We start from the raw sequence: 15,712 nt of genomic DNA, 5'->3' as shown, positions 1-15,712 counted from the left end.
CTGACCTCTACCTCCGAAACCAATAATACATTGTTAATTAATTGAATTTAAATTAAAAAATTTTTAAAAAAAGAATGCAGGAGGACAGTAGATACACAGAATGTGTGTTTTTGTTGCCACAGAGAACACTTTGTCTTAGAGGTGAATTAATGTTTCTATTTCTGAACAACAAAAACTGGTAACTTTTAATTAAAAGGCTCTTTTGGGTTTAAAAAAAAAAAGGTAGCTAAAATAAACAACAGATTTTCAATGTAGATGAAATAGCCTTATTTTGGAAAAAGATGCCATCTAGGACTTTCATAGATGGAGAGGAAAAGTCAATGCCTGGCTTCAAAGCTTCAGAGGACAGGCTGACTCTTACGTTAGGGGCTAATGCAGCTGGTGACTTTCAATTGAAGCCAATGGTCACTTACCATTATGAAAATCCTAGGGCCCTTAAGAATTATGCTAAATATACTCTGCCTGTGCTCTATAAATGGAAAGACAAAGCCTGGATGACAGCCTATCTGTTTACAACATAACATGGTTTACTGAATATTTTGAGCCCACTGTTCAGACCTATTGCTCAGGGGAAAAAGGATTCCTTTCAAAACATTACCACTCATTGATGATGCACCTGGTCATCTAACAACGCTGATGGAAATGTTTTCATGCCTGCTCACCACCACATCCATTCTGCAGCCATAGATCAAGAAGTAATTTCGCCTTTTAAGTCTTATTATTGAAAAAATGTATGTCATAAGGCTAGAGCTGCCACAGATAGCAATTCCTCTGATGGATCTGTGCAAAGTCAACTGAAAACCTCTGGAAAGGATTCACCACCCTAGATGTCATTAAGAATATGCATGATTCATGGGAAGAGGTCAAAATATCAACATGAACAGGAGTCTGGAAGACGTTGACTCTAGGGGCGTCTGGGGTGGCTTAGTCATTAAGCGTCTGCCTTCGGCTCAGGTCATGGTCCCAGGGTCCTGGGATCGAGCCCCACATCAGGTTCCCTGCTGGGCGGGAAGCCTGCTTCTCCCTCCCCCACTCGCCCTGCTTGTGTTCCCTCTCTCACTGTGTCTCTCTCTGTCAAATAAATAAATAAAATCTTCAAAAAAAAAAAAAGTTGATTCTAACCCTCATGAATGACTTTGAGCAGTTCAAGACTTCAACAGAGGAGGTAACTGCAGATGTGGAAATAGAGAGAGAACTAGAATTAGAAGTGGATTCTGAAGATGTGACTGAACTGCTGTAATCTCATGATAAAATTTTAACGGATGAGGAGCTAGCTACTTCTTATAGATGAGCAAAGAAAGTGGTTTCTTGAGATGGAATCTACTGGTGAAGATGCTGTGAAGATTGCTGAAATGGGGGCGCCTGGGTGGCTCAGTCGTTAAGCGTCTGCCTTCAGCTCAGGTCATGATCCCAGGGTCATGGGACTGAGCCCCACATCGGGCTCCCTGCTCAGCGGGAAGCCTGCTTCTCCCTCTCCCACTCCTCCTGCTTGTGTTCCCTCTCTCGCTCTCTGTCAGATAAATAAATAAAATCTTAAAAAAAAAAAAACAGATTGCTGAAATGACAATAAAGGAGTTAGAATATTACAAAAAACTGAGTTGATAAAACAATAGCAGGGTCTAAAAAGAAAGACTCCAATTTTTAAAGTTTTACTGTGGGTAAAGTGCTATCAAACAGCATCAGATGCTACAAAGAAATCATCTGTGAAAGGAGGAGGCAACTGATGCAGCCAACTTCACTGTCATTTTAAGAAACTGCCCCAACCTTCAGCAACCATCACCCTGATCAGTCTGCGGCCATGAAGATGAAAGCAAGAACCTCTACCAGCAAGAAGATGACAACTTGCCTGAAAGCTCTGATGATGGTTAGCATTTTTTAGCAGTAAAGTATTTTTAAATTAAGGTGTATACATTGTTTTTTTAGACATAATGCTATTGTATACTTAACAGACTACAGTATAGCGTAAAAAAATAACTTTTAGATGCACTGGAAAAGTTGACTCACTTTATTGCAATATTCACTTTATTGTGGTGGATGGAAATAAACCCACAGTATCTCCTAGATGTGCCTGCATAACATTCTCTCATAGGAGTTAAAATATACTTAGAAGTAATACAAATGAAAAATACAGCATAAAGGAAGGCAGGGGTAGGGGTAAACAGACTTGTAAGGTCACAGGATTTCTGCATTTTATGTGAACTGGTACCAATATTAACTCTAAATAGACTATGAGAAGTTAATGATGTGTATTAACATTCTTAGAGAAGCTACCAAAAAAAAAAAAAAAAAGCAGAGCATCGCTAAAAAGCTAACAAATAAATTAAAAGGGAGTCCTAGAAACAGATCTAAAAGAAAGAACCAAAGTATAGTCCAACAAAATACAGAGAAAAACAGAAAATAATTAGTATCCCTAAATCCAACCACCAATTAAACATTCCATTTTTGTCTAGGGAGGAAGACAAACAGAGAAGCAATCAAATAGATACTACTCCTTTCAACGGGAACACACCTCATTGCTCTGTGTGCTCATAAAGTTCATGGTGCTGCTCTTTTTGAACAAGACAATTATATTTGGGTTTGGTGGTGGGGAAAGGAAGATGAAAACATTACAACTGTACTTATACATTAAACAAAAAACATACAGGAGCATACCAATGTGAAAACTGCATATATAGGTTTTTAATTTGTTTGTTTTTATGGTACCCATTAGGATCATAAGTCAGTACCAAAAAAGCAGCTTCTGCATAACTATCAAGTACATTTTAGTGGATTTTTGCTGATTACCTAACACAATTTGCTATTTAAAAACAGCTGTGTGAGCAATTACTATTCTTAACTTAATTCCACAAACAATTCTATTCATTTCCTGTAATGAGGCCTGTGTACTCCCTGTGTTCAAGTCTTAGACCATTAATTCCTGCAATGGCAACACACTCTGCCTCTCAGAAGAACTCCATAAAATTTTTCCTTCATATTTTCCCTATTTTTAAAAATCTCTTCCTCATATATTCTTTAAACTATGACTCATTTCTTTCTAGACTCACAAAACAAAAATTTACATTGACCACTTGCCCTCCTTACATTTCATTCACTCACTCATTAATCAATCTCTTGTGACTATCTAGTCTCTTCCTAGACCACAGCAGCAAATCCAAATGCCAGGCACACATAAGGCTCTCAAGTAAATGTTTGTTTATAAGATAAAACTGAACTTTTTCAAATCATCAAAGGTTATCCCTAAAATAAAATACAAAGGCCCTCTGTTGGTCTTTGTTTCTTACATCTCTGTATCAGAGGTCAGCAAACTTCTGTTGTGAATGTCCATATAGTAAATATTTTAGGCTTTGTGGACCATACACTCTGCTTACCAACTAGTCAACCCTATTACGTAGTACAAAAGCAGCCATAAATAAAATATAAACAAACAGAGTGGTTGTATTCCAATAAAGCTTTATTTACAAAAAATAGGTGACAGACCATGAATCATATTTTGCCTACCTCTACTCTATGGCATTTAATCCTGTTAACCACGATGCCTGTGTGGGATTTGGGGACATTAACCTTTGGACCTCTATTTCTGCATAGTATCACTTCCTCTTCCATGTGAAAACTAAAAATACCTGCTCTTCATCCCATGTTCTTCTCACTTTATGCTCTACCCTTTGGACAACTAATTCAGTTTTATGATTTTGACTGTCTCCTCCAAATGATGTTTCCAATGCACATTCCCAGCCTTAATCTCAGTTTTGTATTTTGGGTCTTAAATCATCAAATTCTTGCTGGAAACTTTCATTTGGTTTTCCTGCCATTACTTACAACCCATCATATATCTTAATACCAAATTCTCTGTATGTCCTTCATCTCTTCCTCATATGCCTTTAAGCCCTAATTGTTAATATTTCTAATACTGCAGGTAGTACTATAATAGTTCAGGTCAACTAGACTTGTAAACTGGCATCATCTCTTGTTCTCCCTTCTCTTCTCCCTCCCTATCCCTATACTGAGTATTCCTTATGAATATCTCCTGAGGCAGCCTTTCTGTTCCTTTTTATCCTGGGATTTCATGATATCCTACTTAGACTTTTTTTTTTTGCTAGTGTCTCTCTGAATTTCCTAAAATTATATAACATTTCACTAGCTTCTAATATCCTGCCCATGTAATCTTCCTAAAACAACCCTTTAAAACACATTACCTCAGATTTAAAAAGTAAACAGTTCCAGTACCCCACTACCAAGAAAATAAATCCCAAATTCTTCAACCTGAAATGGAATATTTAATCATCTGTTCTACAAATGTTTACTGTCAGTTGTGCTGGGTTTTGTCCCTCCTATGCTCAAAGCCTTTGAAAACCCAGTTACAATGGCCTCTTCCCTTCTAACCCTCAGAGTCAAAAAACTTACTAATTTCTTATTATGGCATACACACTCATGGTTTAGGGAAGATTCTAGGCACTGGTGATACAGAGACGCACAAGACACAGTAACCCCGCCTTCAAGCACCTGTCATTCAGTGTCTTACCATTCAAACTCTCAACTGTAACCATAAGGCGTATCTATAATACATAGTATCTATCATTGCTCTTATTATTCCTTTTAGCACTTCTACCTCCTCTACATTTAATTCTTATTGGTTTAATGCTCACTTTCAATTCCACCTCTGCTGTACAACTTTCCCAACCTCATTAATTTTTACTCAGTCCTCTTCAATACTTTTATTGAACTTAAAAATCTATGTCACACAGCACAGAAGTTGTAAATATTCATAAGTGAACACCATTTAACAATCAGCCTCCTATTAATTTAAGAGCACATTCAGTTCTTATTCTGTATCACCTATAATACTGAATACATAGAACAAGCTCCATTAAAAAAAAAAAAGAGCTTTTATACACAAAGTAACACTGGAAATTAATATAAGGGCAGGTTGTCTAGTGGCAGTATAGCTTTTTACTTATCTACTTATACTGATTCTCCCCAGTCTCACTTAACAGTACTAATTTGCAAGGGAGCCTTCATAAAGGACACAACTGATGACCAAAACACAAAAGGAACCACATCAAGAAGACACTCAGCTGAGACCCCTGACATTATCACAGTACTCTAATGGAATGAACTAAAACTCTCTTGTTCACAATCATGTATATTTATTGTAGTACTATATAACCAAAAATTAGTGCCATGTACAGATTTCTAAATTTTGAACTCTCATAATTAATGTCTAATCCATAAAAAAATAATTGAACTTAAGTCATTTGAAAATACCTACAACTTATAAAGATGAATAATTAGATTAAAAAACCTACCATAGCATCCACCTTTGGGGCTGTTAAAACTAGCTGGAAAACTTGGTCACTGCCTATGTAAATAAATCATATCACTTTTGAAATCTTTACCTCAGAGTATTTTTAGTTTAAAAATAGAGGAGTGTTTATCAAAGTATTTATCAGCAATTAAAATATACACTAACAATGACTTCCATTAAATAAGAGAATATAATCTTGACATAAAAATAAGATCTGTACACCAAATCTTACATATTGCCTGTGGGCATGTAAAATGATATACTTTAGAAAACTGGCCGTTTCTTCAAAGATAAAAATACACATACACGGGCACCTGGGTGGCTCAGTTGGTTAAGCAACTGCCTTCGGCTCAGGTCATGATCCTGGAGTCCCAGGATCGAGTCCCACATCGGGCTCCCTGCTCGGCAGGGAGTCTGCTTCTCCCTCTGACCCTCACCCCTTTCATGCTCTCTCTCTCTCTCATTCTCTCTCTCAAATAAATAAATAAAATCTTTAAAAAAAAAAATACACATACGCTATGATACAACCTATCCCTAGGTATTTTCCCAAGATAGAGTGAGGAAAAACATACAGTCACAAAGAAACTTGTACACTAATATTAAGGACAGCATTCATAATAGCTAAAACTGGAAACAATCCAGATGACCATCAATTTAAAAAAAAAGAATAGGGACCACCTGGGTGGCTCAGTCAGTTAAGCGTTTGCCTTCAGCTCAGGTCATGATTCCAGGGTCCTGGGATCAAGCCCCATGTGGGGCTCCCTCCTCAGCCGGGAGTCTGCTTCTCCTTCTCCCTCCCTCCACTTGTGCTCTCTCTCTTAAATAAATAAATAAAAATCTTTTAGAAAGAAAGGGGGGGAAAGAAGGAAAAGAAGGAAGAAAGGAAGGAAGGAAGGAAGGAAGGAAGGAAAGAAGGAAGGAAAGAAAGAATAAAAGGTCTATAGTTTATTCATTCAAAGCAATCCTGTTCGGCAATACAAAGACATAGACTAGGGGTACACACAACAACATGCATAAATCTCGGTAACCTTATGCTTAGTAAAAGAAATCAGATACAAAAGATTCCATTCATATGTTGATCTAAAACAAAACAAAATCACAGTGATAAAAATAAAGACAGTGGTTGCTTCTACAGTAGAGTTGACTAGGAAGTAGTACAAGGGATACTTATGGGGTGAAAAAAAATTTATCAAACAACAAAATGTTCTAGTGACCATTTTTCTAAGGTATTCAATTGAAAATAATTATCAACTATGGACAAAATGTTTAAAAACTATTTGAAGGAAAGGAAGAGTGAGCAAAAGGCAGAAATTGGAAAGGATCTGATCAGTGAAAAAAACAAAACCAGATGCACTGAATAAGATCCAAATCTATATGGTTTGTCCAATGAAGACGCTCCATAGTCAGCGTGGCATATCATGGTTGAACAAGCAGAAAGTTACTATCTTCTTTGTTTAAGAAGCCAGAAAACAGAATTTGGGAATGTCAGTGTGGCTGGAAAGTAAGGAGGGGAATCATAAAAAGGATAAAGTCAAGCCATGGTGGGGGAAGGTCCAAAAATTTATATTTAAACTCCCCTCAAATCCTTGGCCAACCTAATAACATAAACACAGGGGACAATACAAGAAACCCAACTGAAAGCAATACCTAGAAGGCTAAAATAACTGACCATAGATTTCAACCACTGGTAGTACAGAGGAAACTAATCAGGGATGCTTGGTAAATAATTTGGGCTTTCTACAAACCTGTTTTAACAAAGCAGAAAACCAAGCCTCAAGATAATTGACCAATAATGTAACTACTTACCAGAGCAAAAAACCAAAACTCTGCAGAGAGAAACCAAAACCTCTATAACACATCTTGTACATTTTCTAATATAAAATAAAAAATTAATACAGGTGTGGAGAAATAAAAATATGACCTATAGCTCAGGAAAAACACTCCACACGTTGAGATCACAGATGTTGGAATAAGGAAGAAAGGATTTTAAAGCAGCTATTATATATTCAAAGACTTTAAGAAAAAGATGGTCAAAATGAATGGACAGATGAGACACTCTCAGCAGAGAAAATGGAAATGTATTTGAAAATGGAAATTCTAATGCTCATTTTGGCAGCACATATACTAAAACTGGAACGATACAGAGAAGATTAGCATGACCCCTGAACAAGGATAACACGCAAATTTGTGAAGCATTCCATATAAAGAAAAAAAAAGGAAAAGTAAATGGAAATTCTAGAATTTAAAATTGTATTAACTGAAATAAAAATTCACTGAATAAGCTAAACAATGAACTGGAACCGGAAGAAGAAACTGTAAGTGAAAATGAATGAAATCAATAAAAAATTATTGAATATGAAGTAGAAAAATACTGGAAAAAAGAAATAGCGCCTTAGCTACTTGTTAAACAATATTAAATAGTCTAAAATAAATGTAATCAGAATATGAGAAGTAGATGAGAAAATGATGCAGAATAAACATGTAGGGGGAAACTGCAAAAATTTCCCCAAATCTGTGAAAAACATTACTGACTGCATGCAGACCCAATGACCTCAGTAATCTCTAAGCAGAAAAATACAAAGCAAACCTCAACAGTACACACAATCATCAAATGGCTGAATGCAAAGACAAAGAAAGAAATCTTAAATTCATCCAGAGGGAAGAAAGACAAGTTACATAGGGGAAAATGATATAAATAAAAGCTGACCACTTATCAAAAACAATGGAGGCAAGAGACAATAAAATGACATCATTAAAGTCTAAGAGAAAAAAATAATAAAGTTCTACAAGAAAAAAAAGTCATCTGAGAATAACTGCCGAGAGATCTGAAGTACAAGAAATACTAACTAAAATTTTCATGCTGAAGAAAAATGACACCAGATAAAATTTGGATCCACAAGAAGGAAAGAACAGAAATGGCAATTATGTAAGGATAAATGACTATTTTTCCTCGATTTTCTTTAACGTGCACAGGATTAAGAAAAGCAGAAACTATGAAGTTGTTTTGAAAACTTTAAAATATTTTTACAACAAAGAATAAAAAAAGGTAAATGAAATAATTCTTTTCACGATTCTTAATTTTATATTGATATGGTAAAATATAAAGTGCATGTAGAATGTAATGAGTGTATACTTTAATCCCTAGAGCAACCCTTAAAAATAATTAAAAGAGGTACAGCTAAAAAGTTATTCAAGAAATTAAAACAGAATACAAATATTTTATTAACAAAAAAGAAGTGAGAAAGGGAAGAACCAAGGCACAAAAAAATTAAATAACATGATAAAACTAAATATAACATATCAATAAGAATTCAAGTATTAGAAAGAATGTAGAGCAACTAGAACTCTCATACATTGCTGGTGGAAATATAAAATAGTGAAATGACTTTGAAAAACTCTTTAGCAATTTTTTAGAAAGTTAAATATATTTCTATATACGACCGAGAGATTCCACTCTTCATATTTACCCAGCAGAAATAAAAACATTTATGTTCACAAACTGAATTACCCAAGACTGTTTCTAACAGCCTTATTAATAATAGCCAAACACTTAAAAACATTTCTAATGACTGCAGACACCTAAATGGATAAATATATGATGGTTTATTAACTCAATGGAACACTGCTATTCAGCAATAAGAACGAAGTGCTATACACAACTTGGATGAATCTTTTTAGTAAAGAAGCCAGACACAAAAGAGAACATACTACTATGATTCCAGTTACATAATGTTCTAAAAGTGGTAAAACTAATCTGAGGGAATAAAACAAAAATGATCATTGTTTGTTAAGTGGGGGGTTGTTTGGAAGGGGCCATGAGAGAACTTTCTGAGGTGCTACAGGTTAGGTTTCCCCGGAAACAGACTCTTAGATGGATTATTTGTGTTCAAGAAGTCCACTGGGAAGTGCTCTCGTGTTCAATGCCTATGATGAGTTGAAGGAAGCACAAGTGGGTACAGGAAGAAGTTGAATTGTGATACAACAGCAACAAATGCCTTAGGCCATCACATGGGGAGTTCTCAAACTGGGATGGGCCTTAGAAACTGTCCCAAATTACAGCAAGTGGACCAAGATCTTTATGTCTTACCCTACCACTGCACTGACCAGTCATTGGGTATACACAGCCCCCAGAAAGTAAGTGTTACAAGATCAAGATAGCCCCCTTCAGTAGAAGGCAACTCTTAAAACTCTCTTTGGTTGAGAGTTGTCCACCAACATTCCCAGCAGCTTGAAAAATATGTGTTCGATTCCGGAAGCACTCCACTGTATTCATAACATGGCATGAGAGAAATGTTTTTATCCTGATTGAAGTATTGATTATATGGGTGTGTATACATTTATCAAGCTCACTGAACTGTACATTTAAGATCCATTTGGGGCACCTGGGTGGCTCAGTCGGTTAAGCACTGGACTCTGGATTTCAGCTCAGGTCATAATCTCAGGGTTGTGAGATTGAGCCCTGCATCGGGCTCCACATTGGGCATGCAGCCTGCTTAAGATTCTCTCTCTCCCAGGGTACCTGGGCAGTTCAGTCAGTTGGGATTCCGACTCTTGATTTTGGCTCAGGTCATGATCTTGGGGTCCTGGGACTGGGCCCCGAGTCGAGCTCCATGCTCAGTGGGGAGTCTGCTTGGGATTCTCCTTCTCCCTCTCCCTCTGCCCCTCTGGCCTGGCTCGCACCCTCTCTCTCTCTTTTTTTTTTAAAGATTTTTATTTATTTATTTGACAGAGAGAGACACAGTGAGAGGGGGAACACAAGTAGGGGGAGTGGGAGAGGGAGAAGCAGGCTCCCCGCAGAGCAGGGAGCCCAATGCGGGGCTCGATCCCAGGACCCTGGGATCATGACCTGAGCTGAAGGCACACGCCTAACGACTGAGCCACCCAGGTGCCCCTCGCACCCTCTTTCTCTCTCTAAAACATAAATAAATCTTAAAAAAAAAGATTCTCTCTCCCTCTCCCCCCCCAAAAATCCATTTATTTCACTGTACGTAAATTCTACCCCAAAAGAGGCCCCCCCACTACATGCATTATTTATTTTTTAAGTTTTTTTTTTTTAAAGATTTTATTTATTTATTAGAGAGAATGAGAGAGAGAGAGAGCATGAGAAGGGGGAGGGTCAGAGGGAGAAGCAGACTCCCCGCCGAGCGGGGAACCCGATGCGGGACTCGATCCCGGGACTCCAGGATCATGACCTGAGCCGAAGGCAGTCGCTTAACCGACTGAGCCACCCAGGCGCCCCTATTTTTTAAGATTTTTATTTATTTGACAGAGAGAGACAGCGAGAGAGGGAACACAAAACAGGGGGAGTGGGAGAGAGAGAAGCAGGCTTCCCACTGAGCAGAGAGCCCGATGTAGGGCTTGATCCCAGGATCCTGGGATCATGACCTGAGCCGAAGGCAGACACTTAACACTAAGCCACCCAGGAGCCCCTGCTACGTGCTTTAAAAATGTTATACTCTTATTCTGGACCCCTGCCCCCTCCCCGCAAAAAACCCCATACTTAAATACTAACAAAGTACAACTTGGAATGAAGAGAGAGAGAAGATTAAATTTTAAAAACAAGGAACAGTACCATAGTCAAACTACAGCTTTTAAAATAGTAGTGGGTATTCATAGCAATTGGCCCCTAGTATTAGAGACCATAAAAAAGAAAAAGATGCTGACATTCAGAGGTATTAATTTGAAGTTCAAATAGAAGTCCATATCCATGTAGCAAGGATGACATGGTGATTTGATACAAAGCAGCATTGTGATTTTTCTTTAAAGGATTTTATTTATTTATTTGAGAGAGAGAGTGAGAGAAAGTGGGCTGAAGGGCAGAGGGAGAAGCAGACTCCCTGCAGAGCAGGGAGCCCGATGCGGGACTCTATCCTGGGACTCCAGGATTATGACCCGAGCCAAAGGCAGATGCTTAACTGACTGAGCCACTCAGGCGCCCAGCAGCATGGTGATTTGATGGTCTTTGTTGAAGCAATGGAAGGCAAACACCTGAAAGAGTTTTGTCATTTAAAAAAAAAAAAAAAAGTACAAACCCAAGCTCTACCTTTCCATTACTTTTCAAATATTTTTCAAAAATTCCTACAATGAATATCCCTTTCTCCCAGTTGTGGGACTGGCAATATGAAATAAAATAATCACTACCAATGCAAACATCACAATGCTATCATATATTTAAAATAATTATGCTTTGAAGAACTATACAAAGAGCCCAAGGAAAGACTGTTCAGATGATTCTTTCATAGGTTTCTGAATTAATGCATGAAGGTTATTTATACTGTGAAGAGCAAAATACTATTTTAAATCAATATCAGATTAAAAGTGACTTTTTTTATCACATTATGAGCACACATGGTTCTGTGCACATATAACTATAAATCTGTAGGTTCCCGGGGAGAAACAGTACATAAATAAGTGAAATAGCAGCAAATTATGTTCACTAACAATGCTAAGTTAGTACAAACCAAAATGATATACTGAAAAACTACATAAATGACAGTAAATGCAAGCCTTTTTTCAAAATAGGAAAGATTTGGTCTTTCACCATGGTTACAACTTTACTGAAAGAATATGAATGGTGCCTTAAAGTTGGTAAGTCCATCCAATTACACTCAGGAAATAAACTAAAATTAAAAGGTGAGAAGGTAAATGCAAAGTTATTTTTGAAAATTTAATGCAAGTCAAAGGTAGAAAAATTCATGTTTTAAAAATATGTGTTTTACACTCCATATTTAAGAGGAAGGTATTTCTCAACTGAAGCTGAAGTTCTGTTTACAAAATTTTCAGAAATATTTGTTTTCCTTCATGATCCACACAGAATAGAAGGGGAGGAAGTTAAGTATACTTTTGTAATACTTTTGTGCTACTGCAATAACATACTACTCACTCCTTAAAAGTTGATCTTCAATTTCTGCTCAATATGAAAATCTCTATAACCCAATCAATTTGTGGTCATTTACCTCCATTATAATTTCTTATATTAAGCATCTCCATTAAATTACTCAACTTCTAATTTCAAAATAGGTTTTAGTATATGAGAAATCATTACCTTGTTAGTCTTTTTGAAAGTAAGATGGTAATCACGATATAAATAGAAGAGGGTCTAACCTAATCCAACTGTTTATAGACCCACTTCTTTGCTAACCTTGAAATACAGGTGAAGGGCTAGAATCTCACAATTTTATTTTATAAACACCTATGATAAAATAACCTGTTTGTACTCCTGAGTATCATTTAAAATGTTTTCTAAATATCATTTAGAATACCTTTCAAGTATATAAAACCGTATGGAAGAAGTGGTCAGTGATAAAATGCTGGCAAAATACTTTTAGTTGGCAATATTTCCTAAAGCAGGAACCCCATTCATTCTGACTTTATCCTATGGCCTCTGGGTGAGTTAGTCATCATCCTCCTGTTAAAACCCTAACAAACTTCAACCCAAAGAATTTGTAAAGATGAAATGCATAGTTTAAATAGATTTCTACCCAAGAGCAAGGAACTAGACTTGGATTCTTGACCTCAATTATGTCATTTACAAGAGAGAAGAAAAGATGGGCAAATATGAGGAGTTTATAAATTGTTCAGAGCTGCTTTAGGAGAAAAGAGGAAGAAAAAAATCACCATACTCTGATTTCACAGTAATTAAAAACAGATCTGTGTCTTCCATCAGTTCATCAAGTGAACACACACTCAATTCTAAGTGGTATACCCCCCGTCAGTCTTAAAGTAGAAAGGCTTGAACTGTATTGATTTATCCAATTCTATATCCATACACAATATCAAATATCTTAGTTGTTTGGTATTCCTCCCATCACTTTTCAATATTTAAACCCCTGGCCTAGCTTCTTCCCGACTTTCTTCAAAACTGCATTCTTACCTTTGATCAGATTGAGTCCCGAATCCCCTGCTGTCCCAGAAAAACCTCTCAATTTCTCCCTTGGATACATGCATGTGTATACATTTCTCAAGCTCACTGAACTGTACATTTAAGAGAAAGATATTTACTGATAGTGTGAAGAAAACCTGACATATTGTAAATATTTAGTATATTCCAGAAGTTTAAGAGTGCCAAAAAAATGGATCTAGCTGATTTCCTTCCATACCCAATTTCTCTCATTAGTCTCTTACTTTGTCTTTTCAGCTTAACAAAGGACACAATACATATAGTAAACTGTAACTACCCAAAAGCCGTATCAGGAAAATATGCTTTACAGGCCACTGGACCTAAGCACAATCTCTGACTTTTCCATTTACTAGGCATATGACAACTCTATTAAAACTTTCATTCTCAAAAACTGGAAGTTGATAACAGTACATAACACACAGACTAAGGATGAGAATGAAATGATACCTACAAGGCACTTAATACAGCATCTGTCACATAGTAAATGCTCAATAAATGTAAGCTATGTGAAACTTCAGAAAAGGCTTTTTCATTCTCATTGTGAGAGAACTCATCTGGCAATCTTGCCACTGAGAAAAATTGGGAGAGGCAGGTATCTTCTGCTTAAAGTGACTGAATCTAAGTTGGATTTCCCATTTGTGGTATTGCTTCTTCAACTATCAGTTCCTCTCTTAATGGACTATTGATAACCTGCTGAAGCAATTATCTTCTGTGTTTAAAACTCCTCAATATAAATGATTATTTATAATAAATGATGTCATCTTTCAAAGTCTAACCATAAAGCATATCTGGAGCCTACTGTGAAGATACTCAGACTGCAAAGGCATTTAAGTTTATGCCAAATGAACGCTGGTTCTTCCTGCTTTTATGAGAATACAAACCAAGAAAATAAAAAGGAAATAGTATCTTCATATTACAGGGATGAACAAAGGATTCGAGGTAATAGGCCAAACACAGTTTAAGTTATATGACTTGAAAGTCACATCTTTTTCTTTGCTTGAGTTCTCTCATTTGCAAAAATCAGGTAACACTGGCTCTGCCTACTAAATGAGACAGTATATAAAATGCCTGGAGAGCATCTTGCATGTAGTAGTTTCTAAGTCCTTACAATTAGCTAACCTCACATGACCCTTTCCCTGCAATGTTTCTGTGGATTGTTTAAAAAGATAGAGGTAATGCATGGCAGAAAATATTATCATTATGTCACTAATTAGATCTGTTTCCCCAATTTAACAATTTCTATTCAATAAGCATCTACTGAGTAACTGCTACGAGTGAGGAACCATACTTTGTCATTCACTCCCCCACCACCAAGTTTTTCTTATTTGCTTTTTACATCTTGTATGTGGTAGGCAACAGCACCACAAACAATCAAGTTAAAGTCAATAAACAGATGAAGTTTTCCCCCTTACATACTTCTTTACATTTTATATTCACTGACCTCAAGAGATATATTTGTATCAAAAACATAACAAATCTATGAACCTTTGAAAATACTGTACTATTTCCGGGCAGAAGATGTTGCCCTAAAAATAGTCCTGTAAGAAACTAACCTGAAAGTCACATGTGAATAGAAGTCAGAATGAAAAACTTTAATTCTAACACAGTAAAGTTAAGATGCATTTTTAATTCTGGCCAGAAAAAAATGTGTAAAAGTAAGACTGGTAAAATATTAGAATAGCTAGAAAAGAAGAAAAATTAGTAAGGTGAAATCAGTCATAAATCTGGAACTCTTTCTGAGCATGATGATTCATTTAACAAAAGAGTATATACCCTGGAAGACTTTCTCTAATGTGAACAAGCAGTTCATTGGAATAAAAATAACAGTTGACCCTTGAATGACATGGAGGGGATGGGGGAAATAGGGGAACCAATTACCTATTTGTCAAAAATCCATGTATAACTTTTGATTCCCTAAAAACTGAACTAATAGCTTACTGTTAACAGAAGTAGGCTAGCTGATAACACAACTGAGTAACACGTATTTTGTATGTTATATGTATTATATGCTTTATTCTTATAATAAAGTAAGCTAGAGAAAAGAAAATGTTATTGAGAAGAGTCATAAAAGAAAACACATTTACAGTACTGTATTGTATTTACTGAAAAAGAGCCATATATAAGTGGACCCAAACAATTGAAATCTTTTATCTGTTAAGCTTCTTTTATTTATTTATTTTTTTAAAGATTTTATTCATTTATTTGACAGAGAGAGACACAGCGAGAGAGGGAACACAAGCAGGGGGATTGGGAGAGGGAGAAGCAGGCCTCCCGCTGAGCAGGGAGCCCGATGTGGGGCTCGAGCCCAGGAACCTGAGATCACGACCTGAGCAGAAGGCAGACGGTTAATGACTGAGCCACCCAGGCGCCCCTGATAACTTCTTTTAATAAAAATTTTCTTTCCATCATAGTTTAAAATTAAAAAAATCAAGATACAAACTGCATATTTACCACGGGAACTATAATGCCCGAGGGGAAAAAAACTGGAAGGAAATACAAAAAGTACTAAT

General features: G+C 36.5%; 1 protein-coding gene and 1 non-coding gene across 4 annotated transcripts in view; one reads left to right on the top strand and one right to left on the bottom strand.

Annotated features, from left to right (window-relative positions):
* TCF12 (transcription factor 12) overlaps positions 1–15,712 on the bottom strand; it is a 377,690-nt gene that overhangs the window by 231,048 nt on the left and 130,930 nt on the right. The gene's annotated exons all lie outside the window — the stretch shown is intronic.
* LOC123325762 lies at positions 7,403–7,509 on the top strand. The gene has a single exon (XR_006540620.1). It is a non-coding gene; the product is annotated as a U6 spliceosomal RNA (small nuclear RNA).

Source organism: Neomonachus schauinslandi, chromosome 9 (genome assembly GCF_002201575.2).
Source record: "Neomonachus schauinslandi chromosome 9, ASM220157v2, whole genome shotgun sequence".
In the NCBI taxonomy this organism is placed as follows: Eukaryota; Metazoa; Chordata; class Mammalia; order Carnivora; family Phocidae; genus Neomonachus; species Neomonachus schauinslandi.
Note: the sequence above shows the minus strand (reverse complement) of the source record. Positions and strands in the feature narration are given on the sequence as shown.